The sequence below is a fragment of the Kogia breviceps genome, chromosome 8 (genome assembly GCF_026419965.1).
Source record: "Kogia breviceps isolate mKogBre1 chromosome 8, mKogBre1 haplotype 1, whole genome shotgun sequence".
Lineage (NCBI taxonomy): Eukaryota > Metazoa > Chordata > Mammalia > Artiodactyla > Physeteridae > Kogia > Kogia breviceps.
The window spans coordinates 30,168,155-30,185,586 of record NC_081317.1 but is presented as its reverse complement, the minus strand read 5'-3'; the positions used below and the strand labels follow the sequence as shown (position 1 = coordinate 30,185,586).

The 17,432-nt window shown below is 39.8% G+C and overlaps 1 long non-coding RNA gene across 1 annotated transcript; it reads left to right on the top strand.

Annotated features, from left to right (window-relative positions):
* Positions 1–2: 2 nt before the first annotated feature.
* On the top strand, positions 3–12,915 carry LOC136794749 (uncharacterized). Its single transcript, XR_010841904.1, has 4 exons — positions 3–389; positions 925–1,126; positions 5,469–5,556; positions 10,500–12,915. It is a non-coding gene; the product is annotated as an uncharacterized lncRNA (long non-coding RNA).
* Positions 12,916–17,432: the final 4,517 nt, after the last annotated feature.

Genomic DNA, 17,432 nt, shown 5'->3' with positions numbered 1-17,432 from the left:
AGTGACGCACTTCCAGGGCGCCCCGGCACAGAAGTAAGCGCCGTCTTTCTAGGAACACTTGGAGACCAGGCTGCAGTTCAGGTCTCCGCGTGTCCCGAGGCCTCGCTGACGCCGGAGGGGGTGACCTTGCTTTTTTCCGCTTGTTGGCCATTGCTACTGTGACCTGCTTTTTCTACTGAGATGAAGTGCCTGTTTATTTAAAGTGCCTTTTTTTGGTTGCCTATTATTGGTTCTACCGAGACTCAATTGGTTCTCCTTAGACCTCCGATTGGCTGATGGCCCCGTCAATCTCCAGGGGAAAGAACTAGTTTTCAGACACCTGGGGAAAATATTACTTCTAGCCCCTTCTTGCTGAAGTGAAGGGTTCTGGAGAAAACCCAAGAGATTCGGTAGGTTTCGGAGCTTGTAGACTTCTCTTACAGGGAAATGTATAAAAGCTCTGTCTACACATTAGAGTCACTCGGGGAGTTCTGTTCCCTCTAGGGTAGGGCCTGAGCATCCACACTTTTTAAAAAAGCATTTCGCCAACCCCCCCGCACCCGCATGAGATTCTGATGTGCAAACGGGATTGACAATTGCTTTTGTGCTTCTTTTGAAGCAGAAATTGACCAGGGAAAAGATACACGTAAATCAATAAGTTTCTGATCTCAACACTAGCCTATTTTAAGCTAATTAAGCATTGATTTTTATAGTTAATAACAAACTATTTCCCGCTCAATTAAACTAAATGTGTTTTAATGATAGGAAGGTAATCAATCTAATGTCTCGATAAAAAGCTGTATGCCTCGCAGAGCTATGAAAAACTACCTAATAACGTCAGAACATAAACAATGGGATACAAGTGTTCACGGTTCCTGGTATTATCACACTTTGCCTAGCCTAGAAAGAAGTAACTGGCTCTAAATGGACTTCACGTTTTGTTAGGTGAAGCAGAAGCCTGAGAACCGTGTTTGGGGACCCACCACGGAAAAGCGTTGTATGAAATAATGACACTCTGACTTCCGTCCTTTGGCTGCTCTGCTCTGCTCTCGGCAAGCCTTGCATCCACAGAGCCACTGAATGGCAAGCAGTGATTCTAGCCCAACGTTTGTAAACTTGAGGTTCACAGGCTGTATGTGGCCAACAGGTATGCTTTGCTTATTTTGGACGGTATCGGCTGCCTTTTATGGTTAAAAACAAAAACTGACTTAGTTGCCAACATTTAAAACAAGATATTTTACATAAAAATCCAGGTTACCAACTTCTCTTGAAAATGTTGAAGATCTAGTAACACTGGGTTTATATTCTTGCATGGCCACATTGCCTAGAATTGGGTTGTTCTTTTATTCCTGTTTGCCGTGATCACCACTATTCATTATCGATTCCCTGACACTAGTTGAATTTCATTGAACATTATCACCTGTGCGTGCTAAGTCAATCCCTGATACTAAGTGAACGTTGTTGATTGCCTACTCAGCATCCATTTCCCCTCTCACCTTCTTAATAGAACACAACCAGGATTTTATTCATATGATTATTTATATCCATTTAGACCCCTTCATTCTATATGTCTTGAAGGAAGCTGACTTCACTTCCATCTCCAAGGATTGTCTTAATTTAAATAGTAAGTCCCATTCCCCAAGCCAAAGTCCTAGTCTAAACAGTGGATAGTTTAATCAGGGTGAATTGCTTGGAATACTAGGACTGAAGCAGTTTACTTATCTTCTGAATTTCTTGTGAGGCCTGAAACTGTTGGAGCCTTCTTGCTACCTGGCTTGATAATGAAACCAACACAGAGATGAAAGAGAATCTCAGGGATGTTAAATAACAAAACTCTGAGTAAATATTAAAGATCTAATTAGCTTTATTGAACGATTCATGAATTGGGCAGCATCCCACTTAGCAAGTAGAGGGGAGCTCTGAAAGGCTATAGAAAGGGAGAGGTTTTTAAGGGTAAGACAAGGAAGTCAAAAACAAAACAAAACATAAAGATTATTTCAGGCTTAGATAATCTATTAATATGGGATGAAGGGGATCTATGTGCCAGGTTACCTCATCCTCCTTTTGGAGGATGGAAAGGGTTACCTCAGTGGTGCTGACGGGAAAATTCCACACTGACCATTTAGGATTACATTCTTGGAGAAGGTTGTAACTGCAGTAAGGTCAGGTATTAAGTCTTCCTTTAGCACATTTTGGGCCTGTCATTTCTTTTTTAACAGGGAAGTGGCACCAGATCAACTCAGCTAGGGCACCCTTACTCCACCCACACTTCAGAGTGCTAGAGAAGGTATTGAGAAGAAAGCAAACCTTTACAGAACCTTTCAATTCTCACCATGTAGATAACCAGATTCTCCAGCTACTGGTGAGATCTATCTTTTCCGAAAGCCACAGTCATCTGACACCTTCCCAATAGCCTGTCCTGATCCAAAGAGATAGCCTAACCCTAGAGATTTGGGAATATGGAATAGATGAAATGGAGGATGGCAGAGACCTCTTTCATTGACCATGTTTCCAATTTCTGATCATCTACCACATGTTCACAATCGTAATCAAGAGAAAAAAAGAATAACCCTGGAAAAATAATTTTGGCCCTCACTACTAAATGGCAGAATGTTTGCTGTGCTATAAGAATACTTGCTATTTTATACAACTTGTCTTCGAAAGTTCTAATTGCTTGTATCAACAACATTATAATTTAAGTAATATGGTAATGGTCTTTTTTTAAAGGAGCAAACAGAGTCATAAAGATTTCAAGTGATTTTTCCTAGTTGATGAATATTTCTCAAAGGACCCAAGTTTCAGACTTGCTGCCTGTCTTCGTTAAATATACAGTTCTGCCACCAGGTGGCAGCAGGCAACATGCTTCCACCCCCAGTTCCTCTTGTAAAACTTTGCTTGCAGAGAGTACTGTACTTACATCAGGGTGGGGGTACAGAGCATAATTTCAAAGGTGAGTTTTGGAATTTTCATTCCCAGCAGCACACTGTTTGTCACACTGGGCAAATATGAACTTAGGTTTTCATGACCTTGAAGGGCAAGGTGGTGCAGGAGACAAAGCCCAGGAACTTTCAAGGTTGGGTGCCTATTACCCCTCCCCAAAAGAGTAAACTAGATATAACTCTTCTAACATCCAAGGGACTGAAAGAAAATTGTCTGTCTCAAACCTTCGTATAAAGATTTTTGCTGATTGATCAGGAATTCCAGAAGGCACTCAGAAAGAATTTCAAAGAATGCAGAGGGTTGAAGGAAGGATAGATACATAAAGGCCATGGGCAAAGCCAAATAGGAACAAGAGATTGTTCCTTATCTGAGTCTTCAGGAAATAGACTCTGAGATGGAGATTTGTGTGCAAGAGGTTTAATACCTAAGGGAAGTAAAGGAAGCAGGACTGGGGAGAAGGAGAAGTTGGACTGTGTTGCTGTCACAACAAAGGCCTCTACTGGTTGGATGGGTAGCTCTAAAGCTGGGAAAGCCTTTCAGAGTTGCCCTGAATTGAGGCAAGGAGGCCAGGCTTTTGTACCCCTACATCAGTCAGTCATTGGATGTGGATATTGGGTGGCCTGGGGGCAGGAGCTTGAACAAGGTGGCTTCCTTCAGCCAAGGGCAAACTCTGGAGGGGAACTCAACTTACTGCTGTCAACGTCCAACATTCCCAGCACCTGGGGAAAATGAGTTCTTCAGTTCTAATGGGGGGTGGGGAAGATGTTGGCAGCACACCATGGCATCCACTGGTTGAGCAAAGGATAGGGGTAATCAGTGCTGGAGGTCCTAGAGCTATGAGAGTTGAAAGAATGTCACTTTAGTCTTGCTAAGAGACACAGAAGTCGGGGGCTTCCACTTGACTTCTGCAAAAGAAAGTTTGGTGTCTTTGCTGAAAAGTGGTCTAACTCCTAGCATATAGGTACTTCCTTGATCCCTTCAGATGATGGTTTGTATGGAGATTATTGTATTTTACTATGAAAGTATGGCTCTTTTTATTCCTGCAGAGATAAAAATGGAAGAAGAGCCCATTTCCCAACACTTCCAATAACCCAGTGCTATGGACTGAATTGTGCATCCCTCAAACTCATATGTGTCCCCCGATGTGATGGTATTTGGAGATGGGGCCTATGGCAGGAGCAGGGAATCAAAACCATCTGTAAAGTTTACCAAAAAAATTCCATTGAGATTTTGATATAATGCATTACATTTACAGACTAATTTAGGGAGAAATGAAATTTTCTAATATTTATTCTTCTCAACCAGGAACATATCATATCTCTCCATTTTCTCAAGTCTTCCTTTATGTTTCAGTAAAATTTCATGGTTTTCTTCTTATAACTCTTTCACATTACTTATTAGGTTTATATCTAGGTAGTCCACAGGTTTTGCTACTATTGAGAATAAGACTTTTCAAATTATATTTTCCAATTGTTTATAAGTGCTGTATAGGACAGTGCTATATTATACATGTATATGTGTGTGTATGCATATATATATATACATATGTATACACGCATATTTATACACATATATAGCTTTTGACTTATTATCTTACAAAACTCTCTTGTTGATTCTCTTGGGTTCCTTTTCCTTTTTTTGGGTGGAGAACAACCATATAATCTGCAAATAATAATAGTTGTCTTACTTCCTTTTCAATATGTATACTCCTTTTATCCCTTTTCTTATCTTATTATGTTTTGAAGAGAATGATGATACTGAAGATTCCCTTCCTCATGTTTCTTTTCCCCACCACATGTATTTTCCCACCATGTTTGTTTTGAGTCCATGCCAATCACCTTACATACTGTCTTTCAGAAGTTGACGGCTGAATTTGCTTGTGTGATGTGACCCTCATTTATTAATCACTATGCCCCATCTGGGTCACCCATCTAAATCATATCTGTCTTTTTTTGTGGTACGCGGGCCTCTCACTGTTGTGGCCTCTCCCATTGCGGAGCACAGGCTCCGGACGCGCAGGCTCAGCGGCCATGGCTCACGGGCCCAGCCGCTCCGCGGCATGTGGGATCTTCCTGGACGAGGGCACGAACCCAAATCCCCTGCATCAGCAGGTGGATTCTCAACCACTGCGCCACCAGGGAAGCCCCCCATATCTGTCTTTTAAGGCCCAATTCAAATCTCTATTCCTTTGATTAAGACTTTCCAGATCATGTCCCAGACTCTTGCTGCCGAAACTCACCAGATCTGACAATGAAGGTAGTGTTAAAACTTGAAATGCAATGCAAGAAGGAGGCATCCCCTAAGGAAGGCTGGCTGGTTAACATAAAGATATCTCTCCAGGTGGTATGTAGGTGAAGTCACCTTATTTCCTATTCTGGGGCAAACACAAAACTGATTAGAGTTTTAGGACCCCCAAAGGTGATCAGGGAGTAAAGAAAACACTCATTATCCAAACTTCTATGTAATGTTCTAACAAAAATGCCCTTTTGTTAATTATTTCAACAAGACAAGAATTTTCATTCTCTGGCTATTAATTTCTCTTCTTGTAGCTGGTGTGTGCATGAAGCCACATTTATAGATAATCAGAAGTCTACTTTGTGAATGAAAACAAGCAGGATTAGATGTATTATTTTTACGGTACGTATCAAGAATGGCTGGCTAAATAATGATACAGCTTCACAGTGGAAAATATATCTAAATTTATAGTGCTAATATGAAACACCATGACAATATGAATAGTATGCTCTCATTTTCATGAAAAAAATTAAACCATATTTATAATTAAAATTTACTAAAGGAGTAGAACTTAAATGTTCTCACCACCCCCCCAAAATTTTTTTTATAATGCAATAATCATTATGCCAGCCCAGGATAATTGTGCTTGCTTGTTCAGTTCAACCCCTCTGGGAACAAATTTGGGGCAGTCAGGTTTCCAGGCACAACTCCCTGTCCCCACCCTTGGAGTTTATAGGAGTCTCAAGAGAATCCACATGGACAGAGGTCAGGCATCTTCCCCAATGCACAGTCAAGAGTTATGAGATGAATCATTGAACGCCAAAGAATCTATATCATACCATATTCACATTTTGGGTAGGATCTTAATTTCAGCAAAACGATATCAAGTGTCACATCAAGTGTTGTTCAAGTGAAGCTTATTTGACTTTATTTATATTGAATTTGTAAACATGTTTTGGTTTTATAGCTTAAGCATAAGGCATTTATACCAAGATTATGTTGATATATTTTTACCAAACATTATAATAAAAATAATTTACGTAAGCATTAGGTGGTCCATGAGAAGTTTATTTTCCTTTAGACAGGAATCTGTACATTACTTAAGTTTGAAAAATACTATTTATTATTATTATTATTATTATTATTTTTTTTTTTTTTCGGTACTCGGGCCTCTCACTGTTGTGGCCTCTCCTGTTGCAGAGCACAGGCTCCGGACGCGCAGGCTCAGCGGCCATGGCTCACGGGCCTAGCCGCTCTGCAGCATGTGGGATCTTCCCGGACTGGGGCACGAACCCATGTCCCCTGCATCAGCAGGCGGACTCTCAACCACTGCACCACCAGGGAAGCCCTATTTATTATTTAATTGTATATATACGTCTTGTATGGTTCATGATTATTACTTATTTCTAGTCTTTCATTCTCTATCTTTTAAATTATTCTGAGATCAATAAAGGAGAATTGATATCAATATAACTGGCATAGTATATCAGTTTAAATATTCATTGATTCTAACAAACTACATGTATTAAGATGTTACATTCATTTGGATATATTCAGTTACGAATTTCTGGGGCTTGAAGTCATGTGGCCAAACTTAGCTGAAAGGAGATCTTATAGTAGTAGTATCAATATATGTCCAGGACCCCATGGATGTTTAGAATCTTGACTTATTGGCACTCCTTCTCCACCTCAGAGGAAGAATAAGGCTGACAGCACTGATGACTAACTCCGTTACAGTTACTACAGAGTTGTGAAGTCAGCCAAGTTTCCCTCCAGCATCCCAGCTCTTGTAAAGTCCTCAAAGCTGTGTTCCTACTCCCATCACCTCTGTGATACCTCAGCCAACTCTCTTCTCTCTTCTCCTTCTCAGAACCTCAGGAAACACTCTGACCTTGCACATACACATACTGACTATTGTGAATTTAAGCTGATGTATTACCTGTCACAAGTGACTCATTCACATTTGCATTTTGCTTGATCTTTACTGTGGGATGATGATAATAATATTTCCTGTTGGAGACATTTATAAAGCAGGAGACACATGATCTTATTTGGAACAGGTGGGAGAGAGTTCAGGTGATATCCCTTCCCTCTTCTTCCTCCCAAGCATAGTCTGGTAGGTAACCTTTCCCCTTCATATGGATTAAGTTGTTATGCCTTACTTATTGAACTAAAACCTCTGTGAACAAAGAAAGAACAAAGGGTGTCACTTACCATCCAGTTATACAAAGGGTTAAGTTAAAACTCACTGAAGTTGCCCAACAGTGCACCCTGAAGGGAATCAAGATGGAAAAACAGGATGAAGCATTTTGTGCTTTGGAATGGGTCCCTAGATAGTTAAGATACGTATCTGAGGAAGAATTTCAAGGATCCCAGATTATTGCATCTTCCCATACACAGAAAAGCACTAAATTCATTAACTTGAGATATCTTTTCTTTGTGATTAGCAGTAATCTTTTACAAAGATATGTGCTTAACTACATGTATTTCTTAGCCAAAAAATTCATATATATATACTGGGTCCTCCCCTACCCCTTCAGAGCAGTACCTCAGAACTATCTGAGAGTCTGTTTCCCAGGCTATAGTCCTCAGTAAGTTCCCTGAATAAAACTGAAACTCACAACTCTTATGTTGTGTGTTTTTCTGTCAGTTGATACCTCAAATTATAATTTATGCACTAGCCTAGAAGCTGGATTCATTTGCAGCTTGTAATTGAATAAGGCTTTAAGAGGAACTGGATGCCAGGATAATAGGCATTTTTAAAGTATATTTATAAAGATACTGTTACTTGAACATGTCCAAAGCATGGAGTATATTTTGACACTTCACTGACATTTTAAATGCTCAGTTAACTTTGAAAACTATATCCCCTAAGACTATATAGGATCTCTCTTTTTGGCTTGTGCTTATTTTCATTAATCTAATACTTACATATGTGGACACTTACAGCTGAATGATGATCAAGCCTAATTAGATCACCTTGTTTGAAATATGACCTTAATATTTAGACTAATAGCAAAGACATGTGGGGTCTCAAGCTGTTAATGCTAAAATACCTGAAGTACTGAACATCTTGTTTTGTATTGTTTTTATTTGTGTGTAGACTGTGCTACTTTTAAAATGAGCGCCAATCTGTCAGTTTGTGCTAAAAGTTTATAATATGTCATACCCAATGATCCAACAATTAAAATATGTAATTCTAGTTGTATACAGATGGTCTCCAACTTACGGTCCTTCAACTTACATGTTCTTGACTTTGCGATCATGTGAAAGCAACACACATTCAGTGGAAAGTGTACTTAGAATTTTAGATTTTGATCTTTTCCTGGGCTAGTGATATACATCTGTACTCTTGTATTGCTGGGCAGTGGGAGAGAGCCACAGCTTCCAGTCAGCCACGTGATCACAAGGCTAAACAGCCAATACATTTACAATCATTCTGTTCCCATTCAAACGTTCTGTTTCTCACTTTCAGTACAGTATTCAATACATTACATGAGATATTCAACAGTCTATTATAAAATAGATTTTGTGTTAGATAATTTTTCCCAGCTGTAGGCTAACGTAAGTGTTCTGAGTGTGTTTAAGGTAGGCTAGGCTAAGCTATGATATTAGGTAAGTTACATGTATTTAATACATTTTCAACTTAAGATATTTTCAACTTACGATGGATTTGTGAAGATGTAATCCCACTGTAAGTTGAGGAAGAAGATCTGTATTCTCAAGAAAATAAGATCAAATAATTGTTTAAATATGAGTACAAAAATGTTTATCATAGCATTATTTATAATTTAAAAAATTTTAGAATCAATCTAAATACATTATGGTATATCCATAATATAGAATTCTGATAGGCATTAAAATTGTGATATGGACCTGTATTTCTTAACATGAAATAAACTTACGATGTATTATTGAATGGGGTAAGCAGGTTACAGGAATATATGTGTAGCATTCATTTTTATAAGAAATTAGGACTCAGCACTAGTTGTCTCCACTTTCAATCTCCACTTATCTCCCATTCACTCCATTTTCTAAATCAAATATTTCAATTCACCAACTATTTACATATGAATAAATATGAAAAAGGATTTAATACATAGACTGAGTAGCAAACACAAACCTAGCTATTTAAAGAGAGGGCATTATTGCCATTGTTAAAATGCATTCCCTCTGAAGCTGAATAGAGTCTGGTTTATACTTTGTTAAAAGAAATTGAGGCCTACTAAAAATTTTAAGAGTTTATTCGAGGAAAAATTGACTGGAATTAGGCAGTGCCTAATGAGAACATTAGGAGCACTCCAACAAAATGGGCTTGTGAAAAAATTTTTATAGTGTTTTGATTTTGTAACCTTGAGGCATTTACAGGCTTATATTTTGATTTGCTGATGTAGGCGCCATGACATTAGAGCCACCTCAGTCTAATGGCCTCCCTGCTTATTAATTTAAGAGCTTCCAAAGGGGTCCAAGGTAAGTCCTGAGAAACACTGTTCATGTGGCAGTCGCTGGGCTGGATACCAAACCTCCCAAAACAAAACTAGGACCTCAGCAGCAACTTACACTAACCGTATGGTGTCCCCCATCCTATTTATTGCTTCTGTCAAAAGAAAATTCAGAGAGCTTAACTTGCTGTGAATATTTTATTGAACAAGAAACAAACTGTTCCAGAAAAGGAGACTTTTCTCCCAAACTGAAGGTGGTAAAGAAGCTCAGCTCTCAGTAGTTACAGCTAAGTTTATAAACCATGAATAAGTAGATTGTTTTCTGCTGTGTTGGTTGCTGGAAAATTATGGTATTCCTTATTTGCTTAAGTTTACATGTCTGTAACTGACTTTCCAGGAAGCTGTAAGGTTGTGCTGTAAGGCCGTGAAGAACCTTCAGTTTTGTTTAGGATTAGAGTTAGTATTTGGGGGGAAATCAGGACACACAGGTGGTTATGATGATCACCAAATATTATATGTTGATGAGACAAGCCTTTTCAAAGTTCAAAGCCGTCAAGAATTTGTGCAAAGAAAAACAGACTCTCAAAGTGGTCAATGAAGAGTTAAACATAGATTAACTCCTTTATTAAGAGGCAAGCTATACCTCATAATTTATATGGAAAAAAAGAAGGCAAGCACTCTTCAAAATACTCTCAATGCTTTTTTACAAACAAACAACATTTAATTCTCAATGTTTCTAAGGTTTAAATTATAATGTACTAAATAAATATTAGCTTGACTATTTTTTTCCTTTCCCCATATATTTATAACCAACATTAAGAGAGTTTTTAACATTTTGGCAAAAAATTTTAAGGTCATAGAACAATCACAATTTTCTGATTAATTATTAAAATGACTTTGTAGGGGGGAGGCGAGAAGATGGCGGAAGAGTAAGACGCGGGGATCACCTTCCTCCTCACAGACACATCAGAAATACATCTACTCGTGGAACATCTCCTATAGAACACCCACCGAACGCTGGCAGAAGACCTCAGACCTCCCAAAAGGCAAGAAACTCCCACGTACCTGGGTAGGGCAAAAGAAAAAAAATAAACAGAGACAAAGAATAGGGACGGGACCTGCATCAGTGGGAGGGAGCCGAGAAGGAGGAAATGTTCCTACACACTAGAAGCCCCTTTGCGGGCAGAGACTGCGGGTGGCGGAGGGGGGAGGCTTCGGAGCTGCGGAGGAGAGCGCAGCAACAGGGTGCAGAGAACAAAGCGGAGAGATTCCGCAGAGGATCGGTGCTGACCAGCACTCACCAGCCCGAGAGGCTTGTCTGCTCACCCGCCGGGGCGGGCAGGGCTGGGAGCTGATCCTCGGGCTTCAGTCGGATCCCAGGGAAAGGTCTGGAGTTCGCAGAGTGAAAACAGCCTGAAGGGGTTAGTGCACCACGGCTAGCCGGGAGGGAGTCCGGTTGAAGTCTGGAGCTGCCGAAGAGGCAAGAGACCTTTTCTTCCCTCTTTGCTTCCTGGGGCGCGAGGAGAGGGCATTAAGGGCACCGCGTAAAGGAGCTCCAGAAACGGGTGCGAGCCGCAGCTGTCGGAGCAGACAGCAGAGACGGGTGTGGGACGCTAAGGTTGCTGCTGCCCCCACCAAGAGGCCTGTGTGCGAGCACAGGCCACTCTCCACACCGCCCCTCCCGGGAGCCCGTGCAGCCCGCCACTGCCAGGGCCCCGTGATCCAGGGACAGCTTCCCCGGGAAAACACGCGGTGCACCTCGGGCCGGTGCAGCGTCATGCGGGCCTCTGCCACCGCAGGCTCGCCCCGCAACCGTGCCCCTCCCTCCCCCCGGCCTGTGCCAGAGCGCCCGAATCAGCTGCTCCTTTAACCCTGTCCTGTCTGAGCGAAGGGCAGACACCCTCGGACGACCTACACGCAGAGGCGGGGCCAAGTCCAAAGCTGAACCCCAGGAGCTGTGCGAACAAAGAGGAGAGGGGGAGGTCTCTCCCAGCAGCCTCAAAAGCAGGGGATTAAAGCTCCACAGTCAACTTGAAGTGCCCTGCATCTGTGGAAAACCTGAATAGACAGCGAAATATCCCAAGTTGAGGAGGTGGACTTTGGGAGCAAGATATACTATTATTTTCCCCTTTTTTTTCTTTTGTGCGTGTGTATGTGTGTGCTGCTGTGTGAGATTTTGTCTGTATAGCTTTGTTTTCACCATTTGTCCTAGGGTTAGACCAACCCATTTTTTGGTTTATTTTAATAGAAATTTTTCTTCTTAATAATTATTTTTTATTTTAATAACTGTATTTTATCCTACTTTATTTTGTCTTCTCCCTTTGTTTCTTCCTTTCTTCCCTCCTTTCTTCCCTACTTCCCTCCTTCCTCCCTTCCTTCCTTCCTTTCTTCCTCCCTTCCTCTCTTCCTTCCTCTTCTCCTTCCTTCCTTCCTTCCTTCCTTCCTTCCTTCCTTCCTTTCTCTCCTTTCTATTTTTTCTCCCTTTCATTTTGAGCCGTGTGGATTAAAGTCTCTAGGCACTGCAGCCAGGTGTCAAGGCTGTGTCTCTGAGGCGGGAGAACCAACCTCAGGACACTAGACCACAAGAGACCTCCCAGCTACACGCAATATCAAATGCCGAAAATCTCTCAGAAATCTCCATCTCAACACCAAGACCCAGCTTCACTCAAGGACCAGCAACGAACAGTGCTAGACACCCTATGCCCAACAAAGAGAAAGACAGGTCTACAGCCCCATCCATTAGCAGAGAGGCTGCCTAAATCATAATAAGGCTACCAACATCCCCAAACACACCACCAGACATGGACCTGCCCACCAGAAAGACAAGATCCAGCCTCATCCACCAGAACAGAGGCACTAGTCCCCCCAACCAGGAAACCTACTCAACCCACTGAACCAACCTCAGCCACTGGGGACAGCCACCAAAAACAGCGGGAACTACGAACCTGCAGCCTGCAAAAAGGAGACCCCAAACACAGTAAGATAAGCAAAATGAGAAGACAGAAAAACACACAACAGATGAAGGAGCAAGATAAAAACACACCAGACCTAACAAATGAAGAGGTAACAGGCAGTCTACCTGAAAAAGAATTCAGAGTAATGAGAGTAAAGATGATTCAAAATCTTGGAAATAGAACAGACAAATTGCAAGAAACAGTTAACAAGGACCTAGAAGAAATAAAAAGGAAGCAAGCAACGATGAGCAACACAATAAATGAAATGAAAAATACTCTAGATGAGATCAATAGCAGAATAACTGAGGCAGAAGGACGGATAAGTGACCTGGAAGATAAAATAGTGGAAATAACTACTGCAGAGCAGAACAAAGAAAAAAGAATGAAAAGAACTGAGGACAGTCTCAGAGACCTCTGGGACAACATTAAACACACCAACATTCGAATTATAGGGGTCCCAGAAGAAGAAGAGAAAAAGAAAGGGACTGAGAAAATATTTGAAGAGATTATAGTTGAAAACTTCCCTAATATAGGAAAGGAAATAGTCAAGTCCAGGAAGCACAGAGAGTCCCATACAGGATAAACCCAAGGATAAACATGCCAAGACACATAATAATCAAACTGTCAAAAATTAAATACAAAGAAAACATATTAAAAGCAGCAAGGGAAAAACAACAAATAACACACAAGGGAATCCCCATAAGGTTAACATCTGATCTTTCAGCAGAAACTCTACAAGCCAGAAGGCAGTGGCAGGACATACTTAAAGTGATGAAGGAAAAAAAACCTACAACTAAGATTACTCTACCCAGCAAGGATCTCATTCAGATTTGAGGGAGAAATTAAAACCTTTACAGACAAGCAAAAGCTGAGAGAGTTCAGCACCACCAAACCAGCTTTACAACAAATGCTAAAGGACCTTCTCTAGGCAAGAAACACAAGAGAAGGAAAAGACCTACAAGAACAACCTGAAACAATTAAGTAAATGGTAATAGGAACACAGATATCGATAATTACCTTAAATGTAAATGGATTAAATGCTCCCACCAAAAGACACAGACTGGCTGAATGGATACAAAAACAAAACCCATATATATGCTGTCTACAAGAGACCCACTTCAGACCTAGGGACACACAGACTGAAAGTAAGGGGATGGAAAAAGATATTCCATGCAAATGGAAATCAGAAGAAAGCTGGAGTAGCAATTCTCATATCAGACAAAATAGACTTTAAAATAAAAACTATTACAAGAGACAAAGAAGGACACTACATAATGATCAAGGGATTGATCCATGAAGAAGATATAACAATTATAAGTATATATGCACCCAACATAGGAGCACCTCAATACATAAGGCAAATACTAACAGCCATAAAAGGGGAAATCGACAGTAACACAATCATAGTAGGGGACTTTAACACCCCACTGTCACCAATGGACAGATCATCCAAAATGAAAATAAATAAGGAAACACAAGCTTTAAATGATACATTACACAAGATGGACCTAATGGATATTTATAGGACATTCCATCCAAAAACAACAGAAGACACATTTTTCTCAAGTGCTCATGGAACATTCTCCAGGAGAGATCATATCTTGGGTCACAAATCTAGCCTTGGCAAATTTAAGAAAATTGAAATCGTATCAAGTATGTTTTCGGACCACAACGCTATGAGACTAGATATCAATTACAGGAAAAAATCTGTAAAAAATACAAACACGTGGAGGCTAAACATTATGCTACTTAATAACGAAGTGATCAATGAAGAAATCAAAGAGGAAATCAAAAAATACTTAGAAACAAATGACAATGGAGACACGATGACCCAAAACCTATGGGATACAGCAAAAGCAGTTCTAAGAGGGAGGTTTATAGCAATACAATCATACCTTAAGAAATAGGAAACATCTCGAATAAACAACCTAACTTTGCACCTAAAGCAATTAGAGAAAGAAGAACAAAAAAACCCCCAAATTTAGCAGAAGGAAAGAAATCATAAAGATCAGATCAGAAATAAATGAAAAAGAAATGAAGGAAACGATAGCAAAGATCAATAAAAGTAAAAGCTGGTTCTTTGAGAAGATAAATAAAATTGATAAACCATTAGCCAGACTCATCAAGGAAAAAAGGGAGAAGACTCAAATCAATAGAATTAGAAATGAAAGAGGAGATGTAACAACTGACACTGCAGAAATACAAAAGATTACTAGAGATTACTACAAGCAACTGTATGCAATAAAATGGACAACCTGAAAGAAATGGACAAATTCTTAGAAATGCACAAGCTGCCGAGACTGAACCAGGAAGAAATAGAAAATATGAACTGACCAATCACAAGCACTGAAATTGAAATTGTGGTTAAAAATCTCCTAACAAACAAAAGCCCAGGACCAGATGGCTTCACAGGTGAATTCTATCAAACATTTAGAGACGAGCTAACACCTATCCTTCTCAAACTCTTCCAAAAGATAGCAGAGGGAGGAACACTCCCAAACTCATTCTATGAGGCCACCATCACCCTGATACCAAAACCAGACAAAGACGTCACAAAGAAAGAAAACTACAGGCCAATATCACTGATGAACGTAGATGCAAAAATCCTCAACAAAATACTAGCAAACAGAATCCAACAGCACATTAAAAGGATCATACACCATGATCAATTGCGTTTATTCCAGGAATGCAAGGATTCTTCAATATACGCAAATCAATCAACGTGATACACCATATCAACAAACTGAAGGAGAAAAACCATATGATCATCTCAATAGATGCAGAGAAAGCTTTTCACAAAATTCAACACCCATTTATGATTAAAAACCCTGCAGAAAGTAGGCATAGAGGGAACTTTCCTCAGCATAATAAAGGCCATATATGACAAACCCACAGCCTACATCATCCTCAATGGTGAAAAACTGAAACCATTTCCACTAAGGTCAGGAACAAGACAAGGTTGCCCAATCTCACCACTCTTATTCAACCTAGTTTTGGAAGTTCTAGCCATAGCAATCAGAGAAAAAAAAAAGAAATAAAAGGAATCCAAATAGGAAAAGAAGAAGTAAAGCTGTCACTGTTTGCAGATAATATGATACTATACATAGAGAATCCTAAAGATGCTACCAGAAAACTGCTAGAGCTAATCAATGAATTTGGTAAAGTAGCAGGATACAAAATTAATGCACAGAAATCTCTGGCATTCTTATACACTAATGATGAAAAATCTGAAACTGAAATTAAGTAAACACTCCCATTTACCATTTCAACAAAAAGAATAAAATATCTAGGAATAAACCTACCTAAGGAGACAAAAGGCTTGTATGCAGAAAACTATAAGACACTGATGAAAGAAATTAAAGATGATACAAATAGGTGGAGAAATATACCATGTTCTTGGATTGGAAGAATCAACATTGTGAAAATGACTCTACTACCCAAAGCAATCTACAGATTCAAGGCAATCCCTATCAAATTACCACTGGCATTTTTTACAGAACTAGAACAAAAAATTTCACAATTTGTATGGAAACACAAAAGACCCCAAATAGCCAAAGCAATCTTGAGAACGAAAAATGGAGCTGGAGGAATCAGGCTCCCTGACTTCAGACTATACTACAAGGCTACAGTAATCAAGACAGTATGATACTGGCACTAAAACAGAAAAATAGATCAATGGAACAGGATAGAAAGCCCAGAGTTAAACCCACAAACATATGGTCACCTTATCTTTGATAAAGGAGGGAAGGATATACAGTGGAGAAAAGACAGCCTCTTCAATAAGTGGTGCTGGGAAAACTGGACAGCTACATGTAAAAGTATGAAATTAGAACAATCCCTAACACCACACACAAAAATAAACTCAAAATGGGTTAAAGACCTAAAAGTAAGGCCAGACAGTATCAAACTCTTAGAGGAAAACATAGGCAGAACACTCCATGACATAAATCACAGCAAGATCCTTTTTGACCCATCTCCTAGAGAAATGGAAGTAAAAACAAAAATAAACAAATGGGATCTAATCAAACTTAAAAGCTTTTGCACAGCAAAGGATACCATAAACAAGACCAAAACACAACCCTCAGAATGAGAGAAAATATTTGCAAATGAAGCAACTGACAAAGGATTAATATCCAAAATTTATAAGCAACTCATGCAGCTCAATAACAAAAAAACAAACAACCCAATCCAAAAATGGGCAGAAGAACTAAATAGACATTTCTCCAAAGAAGATATACAGATTGCCAACAAACACGTGAAAGAATGCTCATCATTAATCATTAGAGAAATGCAAATCAAAACTACAATGAGATATCATCTCACACTGGTCAGAATGGCCATCATCAAAAAATCTAGAAACAATAAATGCTGGAGAGGGTGTGGAGAAGAGGGAACACTCTTGCACTGCTGGTGGGAATGTGAATTGGTATAGCCACTATGGAGAACATTATGGAGGTTCCTTAAAAAACTACAAATAGAACTACCATACGACCCTGCAATCCCACTACTATGCATATACCCTGAGAAAACCATAATTCAAAAAGAGTCATGTACCAAAATGTTCATTGCAGCTTTATTTACAATAGCCAGGACATGGAAGCAACCTAAGTGTCCATCATCGGATGAATGGATAAAGAAGATGTGGCACATATATACAATGGAATATTACTCAGCCATAAAAAGAAATGAAACTGAGTTATTTGTAATGAGGTGGCTAGACCTGGAGTCTGTCATACAGAGTGAAGTAAGTCAGAAGGAGAAAAACAAATACCGTATGCTAACACATATATGTGGAATCTAAGGGAAAAAATGTCATGAAGAGATTAGTGGTAGGATGGGAATAAAACACAGACCTACTAGAGCATGGACTTGAGGATATGGG